We start from the raw sequence: 12,679 nt of genomic DNA on the forward strand, positions 1-12,679 counted from the left end.
ACCACAGCAGTTTGAGAATTGGAATCTGGAAATAAGGAAGCTGGCATCTGCAGAAGTGACAGGAAGCTGTGGGGTGTTTTAGAGGCCTAACAGGTTTAGTGATGTCCTTTAGGAGAGGAAATGTGCTGTCCTTATCTGGCCTGGGCTGACTGGTAACTGGCCTCTAAAATGTTATAGCCAGCCAGTCAGGTGTACTAAAGGTGAGCAGGAAATACTGGCCTTGCCAGTGAAGCCGACATCTGAAGAGTGAATTTTTAAAAACTATAAAGCATGGCAGTCCCAGGTTGCTCAGTTGGCAGGTGGCTGTGGGGACACAAAATGGGCACTGCCTGCTATGCCAGCAATGTTCCCCTGGAGACTGGTTTAGCACACGGCTAAATAGCTGGCGTTTAAAGCAGACCATGCAGGCCAAGCAGCGCAGGTTCAATTCCCGTACCAGCCTCCCCGAACAGGAGCCGGAATGTGGCGACTAGGGGCTTTTCATAGTAACTTCATTTGAAGCCTACTTGTGACAGTAAGCGATTTTCATTTCATTTCATTCATCAGTGGGCTTAATTGCGATGGCTCCCTCATGTTCACAGTGAAGGCTCACACATGAAGAATGGACAAGTGAACAGAGGGTGGATAGACACGACTCCTCAGGAGGAGAGGATTAGAATTGTTGGGCCAGCGATAATGTGTATTTTTTTTTATAAATTTAGATTACCCAATTATTTTTTCCAATTAAGGGGCAATTTAGCGTGGCCAATCCACCTACTCTGCACATTTTTGGGTTGTGGGGGCGAAACCCATGCAGACATGGGGAGAATGTGCAAACTCCACACGGACAGTGACCCAGAGCCGGGATAGAACCTGGGACCTCAGCGCCGTGAGGCGGTTGCGCTAACCACTAGGCCACTGTGCTGCCCTTCGATAATGTGTATTGACGTAGACAGAGATAACTAGCAGTTACAGGCTGGAGCTGCAGTGCTTACACAAAAAATCACTCTGCAATTCCACATGTGGGTCGATATAGAGAAGATGTTTCTGCTTGTTGAGGGTGGGGGAGGGGGTCGGACAGTCACTCATAAATCAAACAAGGAATTCAGGTGAAACGTCTCTACCCAGAGTGTGGTGAGAATATGGAACTTGCTACCACAGGGATAGGTAAGAGCAATAGCATAGATGCAATGAAGGAGAAGATAGATAAACGAGAAAGGCGTTGAAGGTATTGCTGAGGATGAAATGAGATTGGGTGGGTGGAGGACCCTGTGGAACTTAGACACTGGTATGGACCTGCAGAACTGAATGGCCCGTTTATGTTAACATAGAAACGTAGATAATAGGACAGCAGCAGGCCATTCGAGCCTGCTCCACCACTCAACATGAAATAGATGTTGATCTTCTATTTCTTTTTCTTCTTTTTAAAAATAAATTTAGAGTACCCAATTATTTTTTCCAATTAAGGGGCAATTTAGTGTGGCCAATTCACCTAACCTGCACATCTTTGGGTTGTGGGGGCGAAACCCATGCAGACATGGTGATCTTCTATTTCAACACCATACACCTGCACTCTCCCCATAACCCTCGACACTATTAAGAGTCTAGACATCAATTTCCTTCTTAAATATATTCAGTGACTTGGCCTCCATAGCCTTCTGTGGTAGAGTTTCACAGAATCACCACCCTGTGAGTGAAGACATTTCTCCTCATCTCAGACCTAAATGACCAACCCCATATCCTGAGACTGTGAACCCTTGTTTTCAACCCCCACAGCCAGAGGAAATAGCATCCCTGCATCCAGTCTGCCCAGACTGGCCGAAGTTTAGACGTTTCAATGAGATCCCCTCTCATTCTTCTAAATTCCACTGGATACAGGCCTAGTTGACCCAATCTCTCCTCATACGCCAATCCTGCTATCCCAGGAATCAGTGTGGTGAATCTTCGCTGCCTTCAAGCAATGACCAAAATTGCGCACAATACTCCAGGTGTGGTTCCATCAAGGCCCTGTACAGCTCCTCTTGCAATGACGGTGAGATACCATTTGCCTTTCTAACTGCTTGCTGCACCTACCTGCTTGCTTTCAGTGACTGGTGTACAAGGACACCCAGGTCCCTTTGTACATCAACATTTCCCAATATATCACCATTTAATTAATACTCTGCCATTCTGTTTCTCCATCCGAAGTGGATAACTTTACATTTATCCACGTTATACTGCATCTGCCATGTGTTTGCCCACTCACTCAACTTGTCTAAGTCACGTTGACGCCACTTAACATCCTACTCATCATTCAACTTCCCACCAAGTTTTGTGGCATCAGCAAACTTCAAAAAACACAGGAACATAGGAATTATTAGCAGAAATAGGCAATTCAGCCCTTCGAGCCTGCGCCGCCATTCAATCAGATTTCCTCCTTGAAACCATTTAATGACTCAGACTCCACCGCACTATGGGGCAGCAAGTTCCACAAATTCAGTACCCTCTGCGGGAAGTAATTCCTCCTCATCTCAGTTTTGAATCTACCGCCTCTCAACCTATATCCGTTTATTGCTGCTACACTGTTTCCCGTCTGCTAACCAATTCACTATTTTAAAGTAAATTTAAAGTACCCAATTAATTTTTTTTCCAATTAAGGGGCAATTAAGAATGGCCAATCCACCTAGTCTGCACATCTTTGTGTTGTGGGGGGCGAAACCCACGCAAACACAGGGAGAATGTGCAAACTTAACACGGACAGTGACCCGAGGCCGGGATCGAACCTGGGTCCTCAGTACCATGAGGTAGCAGTGCTAACCACTGCGCTATCTTGCTGCCGTCTGCTAACCAATTCTCAATCCAAGCTAATATCGTACCCCCAATCCTTTCTGTAGACGCTGTGCCACCTTCATGCATCCTTGCCTCCAGATTCATTTCACTTCATTGCAAACTAAAGTCGCTGTTTAAATGAACACTTGATCAGCTACTTTTAAAATGAGTAATTTGTACCACCTTCAAAATATTGCAAAAGAAACCCAAGGAGAATTATTGATTTAAAAACACAACAAGGTCTGATGATTTATTGAGCATCGATTTCAAAGGGCCACTCCCCTCGACCAATCGAAATGTATACTTTCTTAACGTCATCGACGAATTCTCCCGCTTCCCGTTTGCTATCCCATGCCCCGATATGACCTCCCTCACAGTCATCAGAGCTCTGTACAGCATCTTCACCCTGTTTGGTTTCCCCAGCTATGTACACAGCGACAGGGGTTCGTCCTTCATGAGTGACGAGCTGTGTCAGTACCTGCTCGACAAGGGCATTGCCTCAAGCAGGACTACCAGCTACAATCCCAGGGGGAACGGGCAGGTGGAGAGAGAGAATGCGACGGTCTGGAAGACCGTCCTACTGACCCTCCGGTCCAGGAATCTCCCGACCTCCCATTGGCAGGAGGTCTTCCCCGACGCGCTCCATGCAATTAGGTCCCTCCTATGCACCGCCACCAACCAGACCCCTCACGAACGATTATTTGTTTTCCCTAGGGGCACTACCACGGGGGCTTCGCTCCCATCCTGGTTGAGGACACCGGGCCCGGTTCTCCTCCGGAAGCACGTCCGGACACACAAAACAGACCCGCTAGTAGAGAGAGTGCTACTGCTTCACCCGAACCCCCACTGCGCCTTCATTGAATACCCCGACGGCCGTCAGGACACCATTTCCCTCCGGGACATGGTGCCTGCAGGATCCACCACTACCACCACCACCGCCGAGGTACCCCTCACACTACACCCCACCCGACCCCCCACGCCCTGTGCCCCCGTGCCTATAGGTTCCCTGCCCGCGCTCTGCACTCCCGCGCCTATAGGTTTCCTGCGCCCCCCTTCGCCCGTCGCACCGGTCAGGAATGAAGCTCGGACCGAAACACCCCCGGAGTTCACCCTAATACCCACACCGACCGTCACCACCCAGCCACCCGAAGAGGCTGCAACCCCGGTGCTCCGCCGATCCCAAAGGACGACTCGGCCACCGGACCGGCTCAACTTGTAGACCCGTCACCCCCGCCGGACTTGATTTTTTTACAGAGTGTGAATGTGGTGAATTCATACTGTATTGTAATTCACACTGTATTGTATTGTATAGTATTATGTCCTTGTGGGCTCTGTCTGTGAGCCATTGCGCGGCTCTGCCCATAGGGGGAGATGAGGAGCTTGTACAGGGCTCCACCCTTCGTTCTGCCCATGGCTCCGCCCATGGCCCCTCCCACTACCAGAACTATAAAGTGCTGCAGCACTTTATAGTGTGAGATTCCACGTGTGAGATTGCCCTCAGTTCTTCTGGTCGCAGGCAGGCTCAGTTGTAAGACTATTAAAACCACAGTTTACTTCCAATCGTGTTCTGAGTGAATTGATGGTCACATCAGTAACGTAGTGAGACAGAGAGCAGTCTGGGTAAGGTAGGTGAGAGCCAACAGCAGTCTGGGTAAGGTAGGTGAGAGCTGAGAGCAGTCTGGGTAAGGTGGGTGAGAGCAGAGAGCAGTCTGTGTAAGGTAGGTGAGAGCCGACAGCAGTCTGGGTAAGGTAGGTGAGAGCTGAGAGCAGTCTGGGTAAGGTGGGTGAGAGCAGAGAGCAGTCTGTGTAAGGTAGGTGAGAGCCGACAGCAGTCTGGGTAATGTAGGTTGGAGCAGAGAGCAGTCTGGGTAAGGTGGGTGAAAGCAGAGAGCAGTCTGGGTAAGGTGGGTGAGAGCAGAGAGCAGTCTAGGTAAGGTAGGTGAGAGCCGACAGCAGTCTGGGTAAGGTAGGTTAGAGCAGAGAGCAGTCTAGGTAAGGTAGGTGAGAGCCGACAGCAGTCTGGGTAAGGTAGGTTAGAGCAGAGAGCAGTCTGGGTAAGGTAGGTTAGAGCCGACAGCAGTCTGGGTAAGGTAGGTTAGAGCCGACAGCAGTCTGGGTAAGGTAGGTTAGAGCAGAGAGCAGTCTGTGTAAGGTAGGTGAGAGCACAGAGCAGTCTGGGTAAGGTAGGTGAGAGCAGAGAGCAGTCTGGGTAAGGTAGGTGAGAGCACAGAGCAGTCTGGGTAAGGTAGGTGAGAGCAGAGAGCAGTCTGGGTAAGGTAGGTGAGAGAACAGAGCAGTCTGGGAAAGGTAGGTGAGAACACAGAGCAGTCTGGGTAAGGTAGGTTAGAGCAGAGAGCAGTCTGGGTAAGGTAGGTTAGAGCAGAGAGAAGTCTGGGTAAGGTAGGTGAGAGCACAGAGCAGTCTGGGTAAGGTAGGTGAGAGCCAAGAGCAGTCTGGGTAAGGTAGTGAGAGCCAAGAGCAGTCTGGGTAATGTAGGTGAGAGCCAAGAGCAGTCTGGGTAAGATGGTTGGAATTTGACGGTCAGGGACCCTAAGAGGGAATGGGGGGTGATGGTGGGACAGAAAGTGACCTCACAGGAAGGCTGTGATCCGATTGGATAAGAGGGAAGCTGGTAAATTTGAATCTGTGTTTTATGTTAAACTTGAATCCGTATTAAATTACTGGTTATAAATTACTGGTTAGTCAATAATTAATTAGAGCTAGAAATGGGGTTGAGTGGGGTGCAATGCTTCAATTGGCAGATGTGGGAGATCCGTGACACCGCAGGCATTCTGGGCAACTACATCTGCATGAAGTGCACCCAACTGCAGCTCCTCACAGACTGCATGGATCGGTTGGAGCGGTAGTTGGATGCACTGAGAAGCATAGGGCGAAATTCTCCCCTACCCGGCGGGGCGGTGGGTCCCGGCGGAGCGGAGTGACACCAACCACCTTTAGGGGCTAGGCCCGCGCCGGAGTGGCTCCTGCTCCACCGACTGCCTTTGGCGCCATGCCGCCCAGCGTCGGGGCTGGCCGAAAGGCCTTCGCCGGTCGGCGTGAGTCCGTGCATGCGCCAGAGCGTCAGCGGCTGCTGACGTCACCACCGGCGCATGCGCGGTGGAGGGGGTCTCTTCTGCCTCCGCCAGGTGGAGGCCGTGGCGGCAGCGGAAGAAAAAGAGTGCCCCCATGGCACAGGCCCGCCCACCGACTGGTGGGCCCCGATTGCTGGACAGGCCACTGTGGGGGAACCCCCGGGGTCCGATCGCCCTGCACCCCCCCCACCCCCAGGACCCCGCTCGCGCCGGCTGCTCCCGCCGGCACAGAGGTGGTTTAAACCACGTCGGCGGGAGAGGCCTGACAGCGGCGGGACTTCGGCCCATCGTGAGCCGGAGAATCGCCGCGCGGGGGCCCGCCAATCGGTGGGGCGCGATTCCCACTCCCACCGATTCCCGAGTGGCGGAGAATTCCGGCCACGGCGGGGGCGCGATTTACGCCGGCCCCGGGCGATTCCCTGACCCTGCGGGGGGTCGGAGAATTGCACCCATAGATAGAGTTATAGAAATGTGGTCACATCCAAAGTGCAGGCAGACAGATGGGTGACCACTGGAAGGTGCAGGCAGTCAGTGCAGGAATCCCCTGCGGCTGTCCTCCTCTCTAACAAATGTACCGTTTTGGATACTGTTGTGGGGGATAGCCGATCAGAGGAAAACAACAGCAGCTAGAACAGTGGCACTACAACTGGCTCTGTTGCTCAGAAGGGGAGGGCAAAGTGCAGGAGAGTGATTGTTATTGGGGACTCTATAGTAAAAGGCACAGATAGTTGCTTCAATAGACGTGAAAGAGACTCCAGGATGATATGTTGCCTCCCTGGTGCCAGGGTCAAGGGACATGCTGAAGGGGGAGGGTGAACTGCCAGAGGTTGTAGTACACATAGGTGCTAACGACATAGGCCGGAAGAGTGATGAGGTCCTGCAGAAGGATTTCAGGGAGTTAGGCAGTAAGCTAAAAAGCAGGACCTCCAGCGATGTAATCTCAGGATTACTCCCTGTGCCACGTGCCAGTGAGGCTAGAGGTAGGAGTTAAACACGTGGCTAAACTGGTGGTGTAGGAGGTACGATATCAGAACCATTGGTATCTCGTCCCAGGCCGGTAGCAGTAGAAGGGTGTTTTTCTTCTTTTTCTATAAACTTAGAGTACCCAATTATTATTTTTTTTCAACTCAGGGCAATTTAGTGTGGCCAATCCACCTAAGGGGCAGCAGGGTAGCATGGTGGTTAGCATAAATGCTTCACAGCTCCAGGGTCCCAGGTTCGATTCCCGGCTGGGTCACTGTCTGTGTGGAGTCTGCACGTCCTCCCCCTATGTGCGTGGGTTTCCTCCGGGTGCTCCGGTTTCCTCCCACAGTCCAAAGATGTGCGGGTTAGGTGGATTGGCCATGATAAATTGCCCGTAGTGTCCTAATAAAAGTAAGGTTAAGGGGGGGTTGTTGGGTTACGGGTATAGGGTGGATACGTGGGTTTGAGTAGGGTGATCATGGCTCGGCACAACATTGAGGGCCGAAGGGCCTGTTCTGTGCTGTACTGTTCTATGTTCTATATTTTGGGTTGTGGGGGTGAAACCAACGCAAACACGGAGAGAATGTGCAAACTCCACACGGACAATGACCTAGGGCCGGGATTCGAACCCGGGTCCTCAGTGCCGTAGTCGCAGTGCCATCCACTGCGCCACCGTGTTGCCGCAGAAGGGTGTTTTTCTGAATGGAAGGTTGTGACTCGTGGTGTTCCACAAGGATCTGTGCTTGGGCCTCTGCTGTTTGTAGTATACATAAATGATTTTGAGGAAAATGTAGCTGGTCTGATTAGTAAGTTCGCGGATGATACCAAAGTTGGTGGAGTGGCAGATAGTGTTGAGGATCGTCAGAAGATACAGCAGTACATAGATAGGTTGGAGACTTGGGTAGAAATTAAAGTGGAGAAATGAAAAATGGAGTTTAATCTGGACAAATGTGAGGTAATGCATCTTGATAGGTCTAAAATAGAACGAAGTAGACAGTAAATGGCAAAACACTTAGGAATATAGAAAGTCAGAGCGATCTGGGCATACAGGTCCACAGATCTTTGAAAGAACATAAGAACTAGGAGCAGGAGTAGGCCATCTGGCCCCTCGAGCCTGCTCCGCCATTCAATGAGATCATGGCTGATCTTTTGTGGACTCAGCTCCACTTTCCGGCCCGAACACCATAATCCTTAATCCCTTTATTCTTCAAAAAACTATCTATCTTTACCTTAAAAACATGTAATGAAGGAGCCTCAACTGCTCCACTAGGCCAGGAATTCCATAGATTCACAACCCTTTGGGTGAAGAAGTTCCTCCTAAACTCAGTCCTAAATCTATTTCCCCTTATTTTGAGGCTATGTCCCCTAGTTCTGCTTTCACCCGCCAGTGGAAACAACCTGCCCGCATCTATCCTATCTATTCCCTTCATAATTTATAAATGTTTCTATAAGATCCCCCCTTATCCTTCTAAATTCCAACGAGTACAGTCCCAGTATACTCAACCTCTCCTCATAATCCAACCCCTTCAGCTCTGGGATTAACCTAGTGAATCTCCTCTGCACACCCTCCAGTGCCAGTACGTCCTTTCTCAAGTAAGGAGACCAAAACTGAAAAGTGAGGTGGCCTCACTAACACCTTATACAATTGCAACATAACCTCCCTAGTCTTAAACTCCATCCCTCTAGCAATGAAGGACAAAGTTCCATTTGCCTTCTTAACCACCTGTTGCACCTGTAAACCAACTTTCTGTGACTCATGCACTAGCACACCCAGGTCTCTCTGCACAGCGGCATGCTCTAATATTTTATCGCTTAAATAATAATCCCGTCTGCTGTTATTCCTACCAAAATGGATAACCTCACATTTGTCAACATTGTATTCCATCTGCCAGACCCTAGCCCATTCACTTAACCTATCCAAATCCCTCTGCAGACTTCCAGTATCCTCTGCACTTTTCGCTTTACCACTCATATTAGTGTAATCTGCAAACTTGGACACATTGCCCTTGGTCCCCAACTCCAAATCATCTATGTAAATTGTGAACAATTGTGGGCCCAACACGGATCCCTCAGGGACACCACTAGCTACTGATTGCCAACCAGAGAAACACCCATTAATCCCCACTCTTTGCTTTCTATTAATTAACCAATCCTCTATCCATGCTACTACTTTACCCTTAATGCCATGCATCTTTATCTTATGCAGCAACCTTTTGTGTGGCACCTTGTCAAAGGCTTTCTGGAAATCCAGATATACCACATCCATTGGCTCCCCGTTATCTACTGCACTGGTAATGTCCTCAAAAAATTCCACTAAATTAGTTAGGCACGACCTGCCCTTTATAAACCCATGCTGCGTCTGTCCAATGGGACAATTTCTATCCAGATGCCTCGCTATTTCTTCCTTGATGATAGATTCCAGCATCTTCCCTTTCCACCGAAGTTAAACTCACTGGCCTATAATTTCCTGCTCTCTGCCTACTTCCTTTTTTAAACAGTGGTGTCACATTTGCTAATTTCCAATCCACCGGGACCACCCCAGAAGTCTAGTGAATTTTGGTAAATCATCATTAGTGCATCTGCAATTTCCCTAGCCATCTCTTTTAGCACTCTGGGATGCATTCCATCAGGGCCAGGAGACTTGTCTACCTTTAGCCCCATTAGCTTGCCTATCACTACCTCCTTAGTGATAACAATCCTCTCAAGGTCCTCACCTGTCATAGCCTCATTTCTATCAGTCGCTGGCATGTTATTTGTGTCTTCCACTGTGAAGACCGACCCAAAAAACCTGTTCAGTTCCTCAGCCATTTCCTCATCTCCCATTATTAAAACTCCCTTCTCATAAAGGACCAATATTTACCTTAGCCACTCTTTTTTGTTTTATATATTTGTAAAAACTTTTACTGTCTGTTTTTATATTCTGAGCAAGTTTACTCTCATACTCTATCTTACTCTTCTTTATAGCTTTTTTAGTAGCTTTCTGTTGCCCCCTAAAGATTTCCCAGTCCTCTAGTCTCCCACCAATCTTTGCCACTTTATATGCTTTTTCCTTCAATTTGATACTCTCCCTTATTTCCTTAGATATCCACGGTCGATTTTCCCTCTTTCTACCGTCCTTCCTTTTTGTTGGTATAAACCTTTGCTGAGCACTGTGAAAAATCGCTTGGAAGGTTCTCCACTGTTCCTCAACTGCTCCCAGTCTACCTTAGCTAGTTCTTCTCTGATCCCATTGTAATCTCCTTTGTTTAAACACAAAACACTAGTATTTGATTTTACTTTCTCACCCTCCATCTGTATTTTAAATTCCATCTTATTGTGATCACTCCTTCCGAGAGGATCCCTAACTGTGAGATCATGAATCAATCCTGTCTCATTACACAGGACAGGACAAGATCTAGGACCGCTTGTTCCCGCGTAGGTTCCATTACATACTGTTCTAGGAAACTATCGCGGATACATTCTATAAACTCCTCCTCGAGGTTGCCTTGACCGACCTGGTTAAACCAATCGATATGTAGATTAAAATCCCCCATGATAACTGCTGTACCATTTCTACATGCATCAGTTATTTCTTTGTTTATTGCCTGCCCCACCATAACGTTACTATTTGGTGGCCGATAGACTACTCCTATCAGTGACTTTTTCGCCTTATTATTCCTGATTTCCACCCAAATGGATTCAACCTTATCCTCCATAGCACCGATGTCCTCCCTTACTATTGCCCGGATGTCATCCTTAAATAACAGAGCAACACCACCTCCCTTACCATCCACTCTCTCCTTCCGAATAGTTTGATACCCTCGGATATTTAACTCCCAGTCGTGACCATCCTTTAACATTTTTCAGTAATGGCCACTAAATCATAGTCATTCACGATGATTTGCGCCATCAACTCATTTACGTTATTCCGAATACTGCGAGCATTCAGGTAAAGTACACTACTGTTGGGTTTTTTACCTCTGTTTTGAATCTTAACATCTCAAGTTTTATTCCTTTTAGTATTACTGGGCCTATTCACTGAGCTCCCCTCAGTCACTGTACCTTGTACCATCGCCCTTTTTGATTTTTGAATATGTCTTCTCTGCCTTGTACTTTTCCCCTTACTTCCTTTCGCTTCTGTCCCTGTTTTACTACCTTCCAACTTCCTGCATCGGTTCCCATTCCCCTGCCACATTAGTTTAAGCCCTCCCAACACAAGTGGTCAAGAAAGCATATGGAATGCTTGCCTTCATTGGACGGGGCAGCAAGTGTAAAAACTGACAAGTCATGCTACATTGAAAGAACCTTGGTAAGGCCGCATTTGGAATATTGTGCACAATTCTGGTCGTCACACTACCAGAGGATGTGGAGGCTTTGGAGAGGGTGCAGAGGAGCTTTACCAGGATGTTGCCTGGTCTGGAGGGTGTTGGAGAGGCTGCATAGACTCGGACTGTTTTCATTAGAACGACGGAGGGTGAAGGATGACCTGATAGAGGTCTACAAGATTATGAGGGGCATGGATAGAGTGGATGGGCAGGCACTCATTCCCAGGGTGGAGGGGTCAGTCACCAGGGGGCATAGGTTTAAGGTCCGTGGGGCAAGGTTTAGAGGAGATGTGTGAGGCAGTTTTTTTTTACACAGAGGGTGGTGAGTGCCTGGGGGAAATTGTGGAAGCAGATACATTAACGGCGTTCAAAAGGCACCTCGGCAAACACATAGATAGAATGGATATGGAGGGAAACGGTATTAGGAAGTAATGAGTGTTTTGGCCAAGGATGGTATCATGACCAGTACAGGCTTGGAGGGCCGAAGGGCCTGTTCCTGTGCTATAATTTTCTTTGTTAACGAGGGAGACTGGGAAGACAATGAAAATGAAAATCGCTTTATTGTCACGAGTAGGCTTCAATGAAGTTACTGTGAAAAGCCCCTACTCGCCACATTCCGGCGCCTGTTCGGGGAGGCTGGTACGGGAATCGAACCGTGCTGCTGGCCTGCTTGGTCTGCTTTAAAAGCCAGCGATTTAGCTGAGTGAGCTAAACCAGCCCCTTCCATCCAGACAATCATCCCCACCCAGTAAGTCCCGTGTGGTGAATTATGATACCTCTCATATATCTGTGCTCTAATTCTGACCCTTAGCACATCCCTGATTTTCATCGCACCATCATTGGGGGCAAATTCTTCAGTTGCCTGGACCCTGGGCTCTGCAATCTCCTCCCCATTTCACTTTCCTTCTCTCTCCTCCTTTAAGACACTCCTTAAAACTCACTGCTTTGACAAAGGTTTTGGTCACCTGTCTGAATATCTCCGACTTGAGTCCTGTGTGATTTTCTGCCTGATTACGTTTCTGTGAAGAACCATTTCATTTATTTAAAGACACTATGGGCAGGAATAGTCGAGCCCACCCCAAGATCAGAAATTCCCATCTGAGGCGAATGGACATTTAAATGGTCTGTCAAATTTTCCATCCTGCCCACTACAATTCCCGCGGCGAGCGCGACTGTAAAATTTGCCCCAATAAATTAGTTGTATTTTTTAATTAATAATCTTTTATTGTCACAAGTAGGCTTACATAAACATTGCAATGAAGTTACTGTGAAAAGCTCCTCGTCGCCACATTCCGACGCCTGTTCGGGTACACAGAGGGAGAATTCAGAATGTCCAATTCACCTAACAGCACGTCTTGTGGGAGGAAACCGGAGCACCCGGAGGAAACCCACGCAGACATGGGGAGAACATGCAGACCCAACACAGACAGTGACCCAAGCGGGAATCGAACCTGGGACCCTGAAGCTGTGAAGCAACAGTGCTACCCACTGTGCTGCCCTATTTAAAGCCAGTCTCTGTCATTGTTAATTCTG

The 12,679-nt window shown here is 48.6% G+C and overlaps 1 protein-coding gene across 5 annotated transcripts in view; it reads right to left on the reverse strand.

Annotated features, from left to right (window-relative positions):
* The window catches only part of ptgr2 (prostaglandin reductase 2), a 96,456-nt gene that overhangs the window by 60,196 nt on the left and 23,581 nt on the right, over positions 1–12,679 (reverse strand). The gene's annotated exons all lie outside the window — the stretch shown is intronic.

The sequence above is a fragment of the Scyliorhinus canicula genome, chromosome 2, assembly GCF_902713615.1.
Source record: "Scyliorhinus canicula chromosome 2, sScyCan1.1, whole genome shotgun sequence".
Classification (NCBI taxonomy): Eukaryota; Metazoa; Chordata; class Chondrichthyes; order Carcharhiniformes; family Scyliorhinidae; genus Scyliorhinus; species Scyliorhinus canicula.